This window comes from Galeopterus variegatus, unplaced genomic scaffold (assembly GCF_000696425.1).
Source record: "Galeopterus variegatus unplaced genomic scaffold, G_variegatus-3.0.2 Scaffold1901, whole genome shotgun sequence".
Taxonomy (NCBI): domain Eukaryota; kingdom Metazoa; phylum Chordata; class Mammalia; order Dermoptera; family Cynocephalidae; genus Galeopterus; species Galeopterus variegatus.
Window position 1 is genome coordinate 306,769 of NW_007728012.1, and position 16,241 is coordinate 323,009.

A 16,241-nucleotide genomic window follows, 5' to 3' on the forward strand; every position below is an offset into this window, starting at 1 on the left:
GGGCAAGTAGCAAGGTTAATATTTTCAGAGTCTATTCAGTTTTAAGCAAACCAAGGACAGATGGTGAGAGCAGGCTTTGAAGACCTGCACCCCCACCTCACCCCAAGGCCTTCCCCACCTGCAGAGAGCACCGGCATGAGAGGATTTTTCTTCCCCCCACTGAATAGTTTTCAATGAGAACTATGTTGCCTTTGTCAAGAATCATTGTTAAACACTAGGGACAGGATAGAGGTCTCTGAGCAGTAAATTGGCAGGTCACGATTAGGACTGGATTCCTAGCAACCAGGAGCATTCATGACCCCCAANGGTGGAGGCACCTGAAGGCATCTGGCCTGGCTCGTGGCCATAGCAGGACTGTCACCTGCTAGTCAGGACTGTCACCTGCTAATCAGGAGGAGCAGAGCCCCAAATTACCAGGGCCTGAGGGTGAGGGGTCATGGTGAACAGCCAGCCTAGGCCTCTCCTTAGAACCCCGAATGCCATGGTAGAGGGGCTGGTCTTCCCTCCATTCTCATCAGAACTAGGCGAGGAGAGTCAGGTCCTCTTTCCAGCCTGCTGTCCTCATGGAAGCACCAAAGGCCTTACAGACGGGGGCTCCTGCCAGCCCCTTGGGTGGTCCCGGCTTGCCTGAGCTGTCGTCCACGTGCTCACCTTCCCCTCCAGGTGCCCACAGAACAGGGCACTTGAGGAATCAGCGAGATGTCCTGCCTGAAGCCCCCGGTGCCCAACCTGGCTCCAAGACTGGTGCCCCATTCTCTCCAACTTTCAGCTGGAGTTAGATGACTGCTTTCCCAGGCCCTGAGTTTCCTAAGGCCCTGCCCAGGAGTCCCCTCCAAGCTCCAATTGCACTCCGCTGGCCAGTTAAACCGCCAGCTGGGAACCGGCTTGCATGCTGAAGCTGCCTTTTAGAGGGGTCACCGCCCAGCTGCACAACCAAACATTAGGAGCCCAAATGAGAAATCACAGCTTGGAATTATGTCCACAGCCTTGATCAGCTTCTCCAGTCATAAATCACATTCCATTCCCCAAGAACAGCAGACATGAGGACCTCCAGGCACCTCTCACAGGAGCTGTTTCAAGAGATCTTCGCAGTGTAAGCAGCAGAGAGAGCAAGTCCGCCACCCATGGGACTCCAATGTCCCTGCCCGGGGAAGGGATTCTGTGTCATAAAGGGCGCGGATAGATCCCCAGTGTCCTTTGTTCCAGCCCCTTTCCTGAAGCCCAGGCCTCCCTCCTTGCCTCCTCCCAAGCACAACGAAGACAAGGGCCCACTGGGGGATCTCAGAGCTTTTACTGGATGCCTCTTTAAAGTGTCTAATTTTAATGAAGAAATCTTTCATCTGCCATCCTGTTTCCAGGAGACAGGTTTGGAAGGAATTTTCACAAGTCACTAAGGCCCTTGGAAATGTGTTTTCTGGTGGAAAATGTAAGGCTGTAAGACACGCACAGAGATGTTCTCACTGGGGTGGGAGGGGAGGAGGCAAGAGGAGGAAATAAAACACCAAGAAAAATGCTTCAAGAGCCAAGTGGGAAGGATGCAGAGGCGCAACCGAAAAGGGAAGTGTTTGACTGGAAATGTATGAAGAATAATTCAGCCAGAAAACACTAGGGCCTCCCGGGGGAAATTATCTGCAGCTCTACGAAATGCTAGGGACTGGGGGGGGTGGGGTGGGGGCGTGCAGTGGAGGACAGAGACAGCGCAGAGGGAAAATGTCATCAGCAACTGGAATGGGGTAGACTTGGGACACACACGCAACAGAAAACAGAGTCTCAGATTCATCCCCTCTGGAGCTGTTTGAGCCAAAACGAAAAAACAAAAACCAACAACAACTGCTGAACTGGAAAGACCACGGAGATGGAATAGCAGGCCTGCTGGTCACCAGCTGCGAGCGTGCTGGGCCACAGCCCTGCCCTCTGGAGGTGATGCCAGCTCCCAAGCACCTCCTGTCCTGTATTTTTCACCAAGCGAGCAGCTTCCCTTGTCCCCATCTACAAGGAGCTCACACAGCACTTCCTGTCAGCTGCAGGACATGGGACACTGACACCATCTTGGTAGGAGGTCAAGGCTGACACCAATGAGTTTGGCACCACCTGGTCCTTCTCTGAGGTTCCCTGGGCCCCACAGGAAAAGAGACGGGTGAGCATGTGTAAACACAGGCAGAGGAAGTTTGGCAGACGAGGCCGAGGAATCTAAAGGCCAGCATGAGCCAAGCGTTGGGGTGGGGAGAGGGAAGGGGTGGGGAGCCACAACTCGTGGACTAACAGCCCTGGGATGAAATGGCAAGTGAGTCACGGGGTTAATGGAGGTGGTTTTGTTGAAAGAGAGCGGCCCTCCCTGATCACTAAATCACTGGTCAAAGCTGAGGAGCAGAAGGACCTGGGGTTGGTGGTGACTCGAGTTAGGCTTTTACAAGCCAATGAATTTACTCTCAGTGGACATGACGTAATAACTTCGTATAGCATACATTATACGAAGTTATACGAGTTGTTGTTTTTGGCCATTGAGTTTTGGGAGTGGTTTGTTCCACAGCAACAGACAACTGATATACTCAATTCCTCTCCTCACATCCTGTGCCATAGCTCGTCTCATCTTCTGCCGTGGGGCTTTCCTTTTACTCTTGAGGTGCAAGAGACTATGGGACCCCCTTGGTACCCATACAATCCAGAAATGGCAGTTGGCAAACCATGGCCAATAGGAGATGGGAATTGGAGGATAAATTCTCCTCTATTCCCCAGGGTGGGGGTGGGGGTACCATTTAAGGATGGGTAGTGTCACATTGTCTCTCTGAAGACATCCTGCAGGACTGGATCAGTTTCTCATGAAGCTGTGGCCAGCTTAGTACTACATTTCCTTATATTTGCTCTCTAACTCTATCTCTTTTCTTTACTCCTGTTTCCCTGGAATTTCATTCCCCCCCAAAATGTGTTAGTATATAAGTTTTTGTTCACCCTCTGTTTTCTAGGAAATCTGGAAAAAACTGTTCCAAGAATGTAGATCAGTTCTTAGAAAGCAGACCTTCAGGATGGGATTTGGGGGTTGAATTACCCACTAGTTCAAAGCATGCCCAGCCACTGGATTTGTGTAAAACAGCCCTCTGAGGTCTCGATTTCTCCATGTTGGTGGCAAAAATAGGTCTAACCAGCAACAGTAACTTTCCTCTAGAGGAGAGCTTAAGGAGGGGCCTGAGACCCTAGGGCAGCTTGAAACCCAGAGGCATGTACTGTAACCTGAGCCTGTGGAAACCAAGCACTTCCTATCTCAACCATAAGTAGCCTGTTCTACTTTGCAGCCATAGATCCATAGGCTATCAGAGTGGCCAGGGCGGGCTGGGGGAAAGTGAACCTTGTGGAACTTGTCCAGTCCTACTCCCCAAGGTCTGGAAAAGTAAAATGATTTGCCCAAGACCCTCAGCTGGTCAGTGGGATAGCTGGGACTAAAATCCAGGTTTCTGGCTTCTGGTCTAGTCTATCTTCTGGCTCATAATAAACAAGGAAGCAGGAGGCCGGGACCATGCACACACACATGCTGTTCAGATGTGTCCACACCTGGGCATCAGCTTCAACTGGCCCTCCATGCCAGCTGTGCCCATCCTGCTCTCAGTGGTGCTGTCATTCACACAACACGATTGTTTTCTTCCAGGGCCAGAGGCCTCCCTTTAATACACCTGCCTCCTTCCTTTCTAGGCCTGAGAGTGTTCAGGGGTTGTGGTGGCCAAATCTATGTTGAGATTTGATGGAAAAAAGACCATTTATATCAAGATTTCTTCCCCATGTGTACCTTTTATAGTTAGGATACTACCGTTTGTGTATCTATAATGAGAAAAAACTAGTAATAGAAGCTGAGTTTCCAGAGCTTGCACCAAACTACTGGAGGAGAGCAGGCTCTGAGAAGGGAGTTTTAGACTCGGGTGAGTGAGGGCACTGGTAGGTGGGCTTTCTTGTGTTGGTTCAGGGACTTTATGGAAACATGAGAAAGGACACCCAGTTTGGACCTGTTCTGGAGAGAGGGGAGAAATGAGCTGAGACATGGTTTTGTTCAAGGCAGGGCAAGTAGCAAGGTTAATATTTTCAGAGTCTATTCAGTTTTAAGCAAACCAAGGACAGATGGTGAGAGCAGGCTTTGAAGACCTGCACCCCCACCTCACCCCAAGGCCTTCCCCACCTGCAGAGAGCACCGGCATGAGAGGATTTTTCTTCCCCCCACTGAATAGTTTTCAATGAGAACTATGTTGCCTTTGTCAAGAATCATTGTTAAACACTAGGGACAGGATAGAGGTCTCTGAGCAGGAAATTGGCAGGTCACGATTAGGACTGGATTCCTAGCAACCAGGAGCATTCATGACCCCCAAACTAGAGGCACAACCAACCAACAGTAGACACCCTGGAATAGAAGTCCAGATTTGATGGACAGTTTGAAGGGCTTTCACAAGCACTGTGATTTATGTTAATTCTCCCTACTACCATAGGAGGGAAACCCTCTTGTCCCTGATTACTGACCAACAAGGAGATGCTAGAGGACAGACTGGCCCAAGATAACCCAGGGTGGATACTCTCCTGGGGGCTCTGATAAAATCTCGCAATCCTTCCCTGCACCAGGCTGCCCTTTTGCGGTCACAGGCTGGAATAGGAAGGCCAGAGAGACAGGGAGCATGCCCAACAGGAAACCCTGGGCTCCTGTACTAAGTCAGTCCTGAGCCAGTGAGGTGCCTGGGACGGGTGCCCCAAAGTATGGCAGGCATCCAGGTGAGACGAGCCTCCCAGGCGGCAGCAAATCAGGCCTGTGCGGCCTTGGCTTCCCCAGAAAGGATTTTCCTTGCTATCTACCTATGGGAACTAGTCCTCCTAATGAAATAATAATGAACATAAAGAAGTTGATCAGATAAAATATACACAGACTCACATAAATTCCATTCTTTATTAAAAATATAGGAAATTATTTTTACAGCACGAACGGAAAATACTGCATTGTCTTGAAATCTTAAGATTTAGAAATCTTATTGAATCATACCCAGGCCCACACTATACTATACTTTAAAAAAAAAAAAAAACTCCATCAAAAATGAAAAATACAAAACAAAGCAAACAAACAAACAAAAAACCCTCCAGACTATTGAAATCATTAAGGCCAGAAGTATTTACTTATTTCAGCTGTACGTATCTGACTATAATGTACCTACCAGTCACTGTTTAGGAGAATACCTTAAAAACAGAAAAACAGACCTCTAATTAATGAATGAATCGTTCCAAAGGAAAAAGTTAAAAACAATAACAAAAAGGCTTCAAAAAATTAAAAGCACATTTTGATATGGTGTCATATATACTGTAATGATTTATTTACTAAAACACTGTACATTATAAAAATGAGTGCATCTAACTCATTCCTAAAGAACATACTATTCTGGGAGACTTCTTATTACAAATGAGAGATTTGTAAATATGTTTAGTAAGAATACACGTGTTTTCATACACAGATAATGTATCTGTATGAACAGTACATGACAAAATTAAACTGGAGGAACAATAACTTCAATTAACCCATAAGGTACATGAGTATCAGAATTCATTTTGTTTCTAAGTCATGGACACAGCATCTTTCCCCCCCTGTTTTCTGTGCCTTAGTGTAATGCCTATTTGCATTTAACCTAGTTATCTTATGTTTGCATGCTTTGCAAACTGAATTACAGAGCCAAATTGCCTATCACAATTTCCCATTATGTGACACAATTAGATAGGAACATTTTTAGGTGAGAGGATTGTCCCAATATTAGGAAACACTGATTGCATCATGCTTACAAAAAGCAAAAATTAAGGAGAGCTCTTTCCCCAGGTGTCAGGGTTTACTGCTCTTTCTCTCCCATGTAAATGCTGTTCACCATTATAATGAGTTCTATTCACTAATGTCTAGTCTGCAAAATTAGATCTATTAGTATTTGGGGGGTGCGGGGGAAGCTAAAACTAAAACTACACCATTTCCTAAGCCGGAAGCTTCATTCTCCCTGAGCACTTCTAAATAAAACATAGAGTTGAAATAATATTCAGGATTCCATTATGCCCATAAAAAGTGAAAGCACAATGAATTTTCAAGTTATTAGAATATCTGCAGTACATACACCAAGTCCTTCTCGCACACGTGCCTTGTCACAAGCAAATGATGCACAAACTTTTGCTGAAATTCCCAAACCCAATCATAGAAACACACATGACCATGCACATACCCCTCCTTTTAATAGTCCTTCTCGCACACGTGCCTTGGCACAAGCAAATGATGCACAAACTTTCGCTGAAATTCCCAAACCCAATCATAGAAACACACATGACCATGCACATACCCCTCCTTTTAAAATCCTTAAGTAGAAAGGAGAAAAAACCATCTAGGTAGAAAAAAGGGAATGTTGTCAACCCTGTTTTTATCTTACCGAGATGAGGGGATGACCTATTTGTACTTGGTTTCTGGTTGTTTGGTGCAGTGTACGATTAAAGAAAGAAGCTTTACCAGGGAGAAGGTGCAGCCGCTACTCTCCCAGATGAGGTGAGACCAGGAAGCCTCCCGAGTGGGCCTAGGGGTAGAGAGGTAGAATAAAGAGGTAGAAACATGAGATTAACTAAGGCTGAGTTGAAAGAATTTGAAAATAAACCCATCAACCTACAAAACAAAAGGCATACGTAGCATTTCAATCACCATCACTCACCTCGCGAGCTTAGAGAACATGCATTTCCACTTAGCCACACGCCCTCATTATTTAGCGAGAGCCGTGCCAGGTAATGACAGCCTGGCATAGCTAGGAAGACACGCCTACTGGCCACAAGAAGCTTTGTGATGTTACAATGGCACTTAATCCACAAAAAGTTTTCACTGCTAGTGAAAGGAAAAAATAGCAACAGAAGACAATTATGATAAAATGATTTTATTTAATCCATTTGTTTAGTTTTCTTGTGTGTATAGAGAATAAAAAGTAAATTTGTGTACAAATGTATTTTAAATCTTTATATTAATAAAATTACTTCTAGGTACAGAAGTAAAAGAGAAACAACCTAATAGAAATATTTGCTATATAAAGCAACTGATATTTCAGATTTTCTTGAGGATGAAATGAAAGGAGCTCTCTTTTTTTAAAATTCTCAAGTGATCAAAGATAGAGCTGGAGGATGATAGCAAATTATATATTGTGACTTGGAACACAGTGGATAATAAAAGAAATTAAAGTCCCCAAACTCTCTCACACTTGGGCAGAAATACTTTCGGTTCCTGAGGAGTAAACAAGTTTGGCTTCTGGAAAGACCTTACGAGTGTGTGACTGTGCTGGATGAAGGCCGGGAATAGAAGATCCCTTTTCCAGAATGATGCTGCCTTTCCCCCTCCTCCCAGCCACATTTTCCTTTGGCAAATATACCATCATCCTTCCCTACTCAGACACAAGACACTGCACATGTCTCAGTGGACTTGTTCACGTCTGAAAACAAAAGCTCCCTCCAGAGATGCTTCTGATGTGGGTCATTGTCCCACATCTTTGATGCTGGCTGGACCCTCCTCACCTAAACGTGAGGCTCTGGCCTGGCTTTGGTCACTAGGAGGTGCAGTCTGTGCTAAGTTGGTCTGGACAATGCTGCATGTTCTATAAAGATCTGTTAGATTTATCAGAACTGCTGCTGATGCAATGCGGATTGTGGGAGGTACATCAAATTGGCTCCAGGTCACTGGGCTCTTGACCTTCAGGGCTGAATGAGGACAGCCACCTAGTGGGATAGGCGTTGTGTTGGATGAACATTCGAGAGGCCATCACAGCGAGTGAGACATCAGTTTGATCACAGAATGAAGTGTTCAAAAGGGATAAGACTCTTGTTCCCAATCTCAAGCACAGAGTGGATAGGGCTAGACCCTGCGAAACGGAAAGAACAAGTGGAGATTGGGCAGGAAGCATGACGGAGCCAGGAGATGCTGCGGGTGGGCGACACCGGGACAGCGGCAGGCAGGCAGAGCTCAGAACTGCCGGGCCAGGGAGGGAAGAAGCTACTTGTCCATTCTTTCCTTCTCCACCTCCTCACCTTCCCAAAAGGCCTTCAAGCTAGTGGAATGGAGAAAATCAGAAAAGGGGAAACAAAGAATCATGGAGACAGGAAGAAAGAATCAAATGGAAAAAACAATAATAGGAAAGGATGGCCAAGTGGTACTTTGGTGGCTTTGAGGGGGAATTACGGGCCCATGAGAGAAGAGGATCAGAAAACATGTAGATGAGGTCAGGAGGGAGGGGAGGCAGAAGCTAGAACTCATAAAACAGAGCAGGGAGGAACCAGCGGCCCACGGCTGCTACGGCAGCATAACCTTGCTGGCATTTGCCAAAAGTAACTGAGCTTCAGATGCTTTTAAAGTTCATGACCCCTTCGTTACAGAGATGGGGTGTGGGGGAGGTAACCTGGAGAGCCTGTTTCTTTTGCATTGTACCATGCTCTGCCCCCTGCAGAGCCATGTGAACCCACAGGGATGGGGTAGAGAAGGTTCTAACCTGAAGGAGAGCTCTGCAGGGGTCCCCAAGCCTCCTTCCTCCCAGCTCTGGGATTCTAGGCATCTAGGTGAAAGTGTGGTCTCTCTATATTTGCAAACACTCACAATATCTTTAGCTACCAGGACTAAAAATACAGCAATAGGATTACTTTAAAATGAACACGTTGAATGTTAAACATCCAAATAATGTTGCCCTCCAAAGCAGTCTATGCATTGCAACTCCTTATGCTGATACCTGCCAATATATTTAAGTTCACAAATAAATTATGGCTACTATTGCTCAAACTATTTGTACAAAGTAAGGAAACACACAAGAAAAAGACAAATTAATGTGCATGAAGACACATCATTTTAAGCCTCAAATTGATTACCCGTGCCATTCACCGGACATGACCTGAACGGCTATGGCTTGCTCCAAAAAGAAAAAAAAAGTCCACCCTCAAGGATGATGATGGGCTTTCAACAACACTTCGAAAAGTATGTGTCCTGGCTTTTAAAGACAACCCCAAAAGAGTTGTACTGAAAATATTCCGAGCAATGACAACGTCCTTGGAACACATGTCCAGGCTTCTGAGGTGATTTTTTTAAAGGTGGAACATGCTAAGTTTTGGTATGGCTATGAAAAAAAGAAAACCAGTCATGTGACTCTATTCTCAAGATTCCTATATAACCACTTGGAAAAAAAAAGAGAGAAGCCCATGATATTTCCGAATCTTCTCTCAAGGGAGGAGATGGGTGAAGGCTGGAAAAAGACAGGAAAGATTCCCTTCCACCTGACTCCTGTGGGCTGCATGTTCTCCATCAGCACTAGGAGAGGGGAAGGCTCAGCTCCTGTGTGCTCCCCATCAGCACTAGGAGAGGAGGGGCTGGTGGGGAAGGCCCAGCTCTGCAACCTGCCCTCTCTCTTGGGAGAGCAAGGTATCAGGGGTGCAGAGTTCATGGACAGAGCTCTCTGCCCCTCCCAGAGAGATGCTGGGCTGCTGGCACAGCCAACCTGCTGATGAAAACCCTTGTCTCACTTCTGAGAGGCATCGTGGATTGAGAAGGAAGAGGAAAAGATGTTTTAAAAGAAAAGCTGTAAATAATTAGTTGCTACTCTCTCATGCTTGAACAGGAGGCTAATCAGAATATGAGACTTTAAGATAAAAAGAGGGAAGTGAAATGCTAGCCACCAACTGTGGGGGTTGGCTTATTGGTTGGAGTGTTTGGAGAACCAGGGGACACGAAAGTCCTCTCACTCTTCTGACCTGTCCCTTTCACAATTCTCCTTTAAGTAAAGTTAAAACCTGGGGTTGGAAAAGAAACTAGTGGCTTTTGGGAGGAAATAAGAAAACTGGTCAAGCATTTGTCTCAGTCAGCCCTCCAGTGAATATTAGTGAGTTGCCTTCTATATGGCAGGTGCTAAGCTAGGTGCTGGGTACTATCTACTTTTTCCAAGGATCAAGATTTAAATATTTTCATAAACAATGCACTCCATAATCCAGAATTTTATCTAAACAAGCTACATTAATATATGTTATATATAATTTTGGGTCTGATTTCTAAATCATTGCTAGATAGTTCTGAATGAAAGAGAATGCTCCAGAAAGCAAAATCTCCCTCTACAATCCCCTCTCTAACATTTCCCAATTCTCACTTTTTATTACCTTAACTCACAAATACACGCTCGCCCATGCATTCACACACAGGCATGATATCTAACTTGGGCTTAGGTTCATAAACTGCATAACTCATAAATTCACAACAGATTGTGTTTACTTCTCTATCATCAATCATAACTTGTTTTCATCTAAACTAAAGCTTCTTTAGTTTATTATATCACAGATGAGTACAATTAAGATATAGGGTACATGACCTTATAGCTTTATTCATGAAAGCTTATGTAACTTATATTTTTATGTGACCACAGCCATATTTATAGCTACACTAAAAATCCTCACAGGCCACCCAATTTGTGTGTGTTTGTGTATGTGTGTAGCCACAGAATTCACCAGTTTTTCATGACAGCGCTGATGAATCTGATGGTCATGACCTGCCTGAGTTCTACATTTATATAATAAAGTGTCTGCTTCTCTGTCATATGGCAGCAGAGCCTATTGCTGGGATTTACTTGCCAATGTCGATTTGTATTATAGGTGTGGTTACTGCATGGACAAGCTCTATTAAAAAGAGAAAGATTTCAGAGTTGGCTCCATCTCAAACGTCTGTGTCTGATTCACAGACATCTGTCTCCCTGAGAAATAACTTTTTCACAACCAGAGCTGTCCAACCGAGAAAGAACCTACTTCCCAAGGGAAGTAGCCAGGCAGAACCACTTCTCAGAACTGTGAGAAAGGCATTCCAGTACTGGGTGGGTGGTGGGTGGTGGACAGAGCTTTCCTGAGATTTGAGGATGCTACATTTACGATAGAGATAGCTTTCAGTTGCATNGCAGAGCTCAGAACTGCCGGGCCAGGGAGGGAAGAAGCTACTTGTCCATTCTTTCCTTCTCCACCTCCTCACCTTCCCAAAAGGCCTTCAAGCTAGTGGAATGGAGAAAATCAGAAAAGGGGAAACAAAGAATCATGGATACAGGAAGAAAGAATGAAATGGAAAAAACAATAATAGGAAAGGATGGCCAAGTGGTACTTTGGTGGCTTTGAGGAGGAGTTACGGGCCCATGAGAGAAGAGGATCAGAAAACATGTAGATGAGGTCAGGAAGGAGGGGAGGCAGAAGCTAGAACTCATAAAACAGAGCAGGGAGGAACCAGCGGCCCACGGCTGCTACGGCTGCATAACCTTGCTGGCATTTGCCAAAAGTAACTGAGCTTCAGATGCTTTTAAAGTTCATGACTACCTCCTCACCTTCCCAAAAGGCCTTCAAGCTAGTGGAATGGAGAAAATCAGAAAAGGGGAAACAAAGAATCATGGAGACAGGAAGAAAGAATCAAATGGAAAAAACAATAATAGGAAAGGATGGCCAAGTGGTACTTTGGTGGCTTTGAGGGGGAATTACGGGCCCATGAGAGAAGAGGATCAGAAAACATGTAGATGAGGTCAGGAGGGAGGGGAGGCAGAAGCTAGAACTCATAAAACAGAGCAGGGAGGAACCAGCGGCCCACGGCTGCTACGGCAGCATAACCTTGCTGGCATTTGCCAAAAGTAACTGAGCTTCAGATGCTTTTAAAGTTCATGACCCCTTCGTTACAGAGATGGGGTGTGGGGGAGGTAACCTGGAGAGCCTGTTTCTTTTGCATTGTACCATGCTCTGCCCCCTGCAGAGCCATGTGAACCCACAGGGATGGGGTAGAGAAGGTTCTAACCTGAAGGAGAGCTCTGCAGGGGTCCCCAAGCCTCCTTCCTCCCAGCTCTGGGATTCTAGGCATCTAGGTGAAAGTGTGGTCTCTCGGGGATGGGGTAGAGAAGGTTCTAACCTGAAGGAGAGCTCTGCAGGGGTCCCCCAAGCCTCCTTCCTCCCAGCTCTGGGATTCTAGGCATCTAGGTGAAAGTGTGGTCTCTCTATATTTGCAAACACTCACAATATCTTTAGCTACCAGGACTAAAAATACAGCAATAGGATTACTTTAAAATGAACACGTTGAATGTTAAACATCCAAATAATGTTGCCCTCCAAAGCAGTCTATGCATTGCAACTCCTTATGCTGATACCTGCCAATATATTTAAGTTCACAAATAAATTATGGCTACTATTGCTCAAACTATTTGTACAAAGTAAGGAAACACACAAGAAAAAGACAAATTAATGTGCATGAAGACACATCATTTTAAGCCTCAAATTGATTACCCGTGCCATTCACCGGACATGACCTGAACGGCTATGGCTTGCTCCAAAAAGAAAAAAAAAGTCCACCCTCAAGGATGATGATGGGCTTTCAACAACACTTCGAAAAGTATGTGTCCTGGCTTTTAAAGACAACCCCAAAAGAGTTGTACTGAAAATATTCCGAGCAATGACAACGTCCTTGGAACACATGTCCAGGCTTCTGAGGTGATTTTTTTAAAGGTGGAACATGCTAAGTTTTGGTATGGCTATGAAAAAAAGAAAACCAGTCATGTGACTCTATTCTCAAGATTCCTATATAACCACTTGGAAAAAAAAAGAGAGAAGCCCATGATATTTCCGAATCTTCTCTCAAGGGAGGAGATGGGTGAAGGCTGGAAAAAGACAGGAAAGATTCCCTTCCACCTGACTCCTGTGGGCTGCATGTTCTCCATCAGCACTAGGAGAGGGGAAGGCTCAGCTCCTGTGTGCTCCCCATCAGCACTAGGAGAGGAGGGGCTGGTGGGGAAGGCCCAGCTCTGCAACCTGCCCTCTCTCTTGGGAGAGCAAGGTATCAGGGGTGCAGAGTTCATGGACAGAGCTCTCTGCCCCTCCCAGAGAGATGCTGGGCTGCTGGCACAGCCAACCTGCTGATGAAAACCCTTGTCTCACTTCTGAGAGGCATCGTGGATTGAGAAGGAAGAGGAAAAGATGTTTTAAAAGAAAAGCTGTAAATAATTAGTTGCTACTCTCTCATGCTTGAACAGGAGGCTAATCAGAATATGAGACTTTAAGATAAAAAGAGGGAAGTGAAATGCTAGCCACCAACTGTGGGGGTTGGCTTATTGGTTGGAGTGTTTGGAGAACCAGGGGACACGAAAGTCCTCTCACTCTTCTGACCTGTCCCTTTCACAATTCTCCTTTAAGTAAAGTTAAAACCTGGGGTTGGAAAAGAAACTAGTGGCTTTTGGGAGGAAATAAGAAAACTGGTCAAGCATTTGTCTCAGTCAGCCCTCCAGTGAATATTAGTGAGTTGCCTTCTATATGGCAGGTGCTAAGCTAGGTGCTGGGTACTATCTACTTTTTCCAAGGATCAAGATTTAAATATTTTCATAAACAATGCACTCCATAATCCAGAATTTTATCTAAACAAGCTACATTAATATATGTTATATATAATTTTGGGTCTGATTTCTAAATCATTGCTAGATAGTTCTGAATGAAAGAGAATGCTCCAGAAAGCAAAATCTCCCTCTACAATCCCCTCTCTAACATTTCCCAATTCTCACTTTTTATTACCTTAACTCACAAATACACGCTCGCCCATGCATTCACACACAGGCATGATATCTAACTTGGGCTTAGGTTCATAAACTGCATAACTCATAAATTCACAACAGATTGTGTTTACTTCTCTATCATCAATCATAACTTGTTTTCATCTAAACTAAAGCTTCTTTAGTTTATTATATCACAGATGAGTACAATTAAGATATAGGGTACATGACCTTATAGCTTTATTCATGAAAGCTTATGTAACTTATATTTTTATGTGACCACAGCCATATTTATAGCTACACTAAAAATCCTCACAGGCCACCCAATTTGTGTGTGTTTGTGTATGTGTGTAGCCACAGAATTCACCAGTTTTTCATGACAGCGCTGATGAATCTGATGGTCATGACCTGCCTGAGTTCTACATTTATATAATAAAGTGTCTGCTTCTCTGTCATATGGCAGCAGAGCCTATTGCTGGGATTTACTTGCCAATGTCGATTTGTATTATAGGTGTGGTTACTGCATGGACAAGCTCTATTAAAAAGAGAAAGATTTCAGAGTTGGCTCCATCTCAAACGTCTGTGTCTGATTCACAGACATCTGTCTCCCTGAGAAATAACTTTTTCACAACCAGAGCTGTCCAACCGAGAAAGAACCTACTTCCTAAGGGAAGTAGCCAGGCAGAACCACTTCTCAGAACTGTGAGAAAGGCATTCCAGTACTGGGTGGGTGGTGGGTGGTGGACAGAGCCTTCCTGAGATTTGAGGATGCTACATTTACGATAGAGATAGCTTTCAGTTGCATGTGATTATTCAAGGGAAGTAGCCAGGCAGAACCACTTCTCAGGACTGTGAGAAAGGCATTCCAGTACTGGGTGGGTGGTGGGTGGTGGACAGAGCTTTCCTGAGATTTGAGGATGCTACATTTACGATAGAGATAGCTTTCAGTTGCATGTGATTATTATAAAATGACACCTAGTGACGGCCTGTTATTTCATAGTGAGGTGTTTGAAGAAGGAAGGCTTTGGGTGTTTTCCAAAGTTGGATCCAATGGAAGATGTTAGTGTTGGCCTTTGCAACAAGCATCCAGTGCATGGAACCAACTCTAAGGCTCAGGCCATGTGGCAGAGGTAGAGCAGGGCACGGTGGCATGACAGCTAACAGCAAGTCTGAGTGGTATACGTGGACCCTTTGGACAGAAAACCGCTGCTGTCCCCACACTATGTGATATCACTATGTCATCCACTGCTGAGCCAGCTCTTGGCTCTTAGATGTGTGTCTACCCTTCTAGTCCTTGCATTCTCTCATGTTCTCAATATCAACTCTTGGTAGTGGGCTGGCCTGGTGGAAGGTGTCATACTTAAGCCCTTTTCCTGTCTTTTCCTCTGGAGAAAATCAAACACAATGCTAAGCGTGATGAGAACCCCAGGCTCTTTATGTAGGATTTTAAGAGCACAGGTGTGGGGCCTGGCTTGGGAAAGCAGGGATTGCAGAAAAAGCAAATCCTCCTCTAAAACTGTGCTTTCACCAGAACTGCTTCTAAGTTAGGGGAATTTCCTGAAGCCTGGGAGAGCAAGAGTGAGCATTCTCAAGTGCACATTTTGGTGAAGTCCATGTGTGATAATACCACTGTAACCACAAAGGAATTTACCACAGGAAGTGTCCCAGCTGTTGCTTATTAGCATTAAAACAAATTACACAAAGCAAATTGTTAGCAGACATGTTTCCATAATACTTAACTGGTGGCAATAACTAAGAGTGATTCTCTTTCAAGTCAATGCTAGATTTCCAAAAATCCAGCTTCCAGTTGTCCGTAAAGGGATCGTCTTTGATTAGGATAAGCATTGTGGGGAATGACTCTCTGGAAGCTGAGGCTCCAGCGCTCTTCCTGCTCTTCCTGCTGGGCGCAGCCAGGAGAGAGGCTGCAGGCACAGGCACTGCCCTGGGTGGGTCACTGCTGCCATGGGTGGGTCGCTGTTGCTGGGCTTGACATCACAGAACGTCATTGGGAATGTCTGCATCTCTGGACATCTGACCACCTGCTGGAGTCACCTGTGCAGTTCTCCGTGTGGTCCCCTCATGCCACAGGGGATATGGGCACATGGCAAGGCAACAGGAAACCCAGGCAAGTGATCAGTTCTTGGAGTGTATTTACAACAACAAAAAAATCAGACCTATTCACAGGTTTGCACCCCTCTCTTTAACAAAATATTGCAGTTTTAAAAAATTATTCCTTTACAATCCCGTGGCTTGTTATCTGGGGTTTTAAAAAAACATGTGAGTCAAATCCCTGCCCCTTGAGCAGGGAGAACAGTAGAAATGTGCCCTCAGAGCAGGCATCAGACAGCGCCCACGGACCACTCACAGGTATGCAAGCCTGGTGATTGCTTTAGAGAGCGAGCGGAATATTTCATATTTCAAGACCTTTTGACAATGACTAAATTCAAGTCCCTGGTCACCTCTGGGCATTTCCAGTTATCTTCAGAGATTTGACAAAATTCTCCTAAAACAATCTCAAAAATAAGTCAGAAAAAAATTTTAATTAGAAAAATAAGAAATATTCCACACAGCACATAAATACGAAAATAGCTTATTGGAGCATAAAGGGGGGAGCTGTTAGAATAGCTGCTCTTTTATTGTTTTCCTAAGAAATTTAGGGTTTTGTTCTCCCTCCCTCCCTGGTTTACTTCTCAAACAAACCAA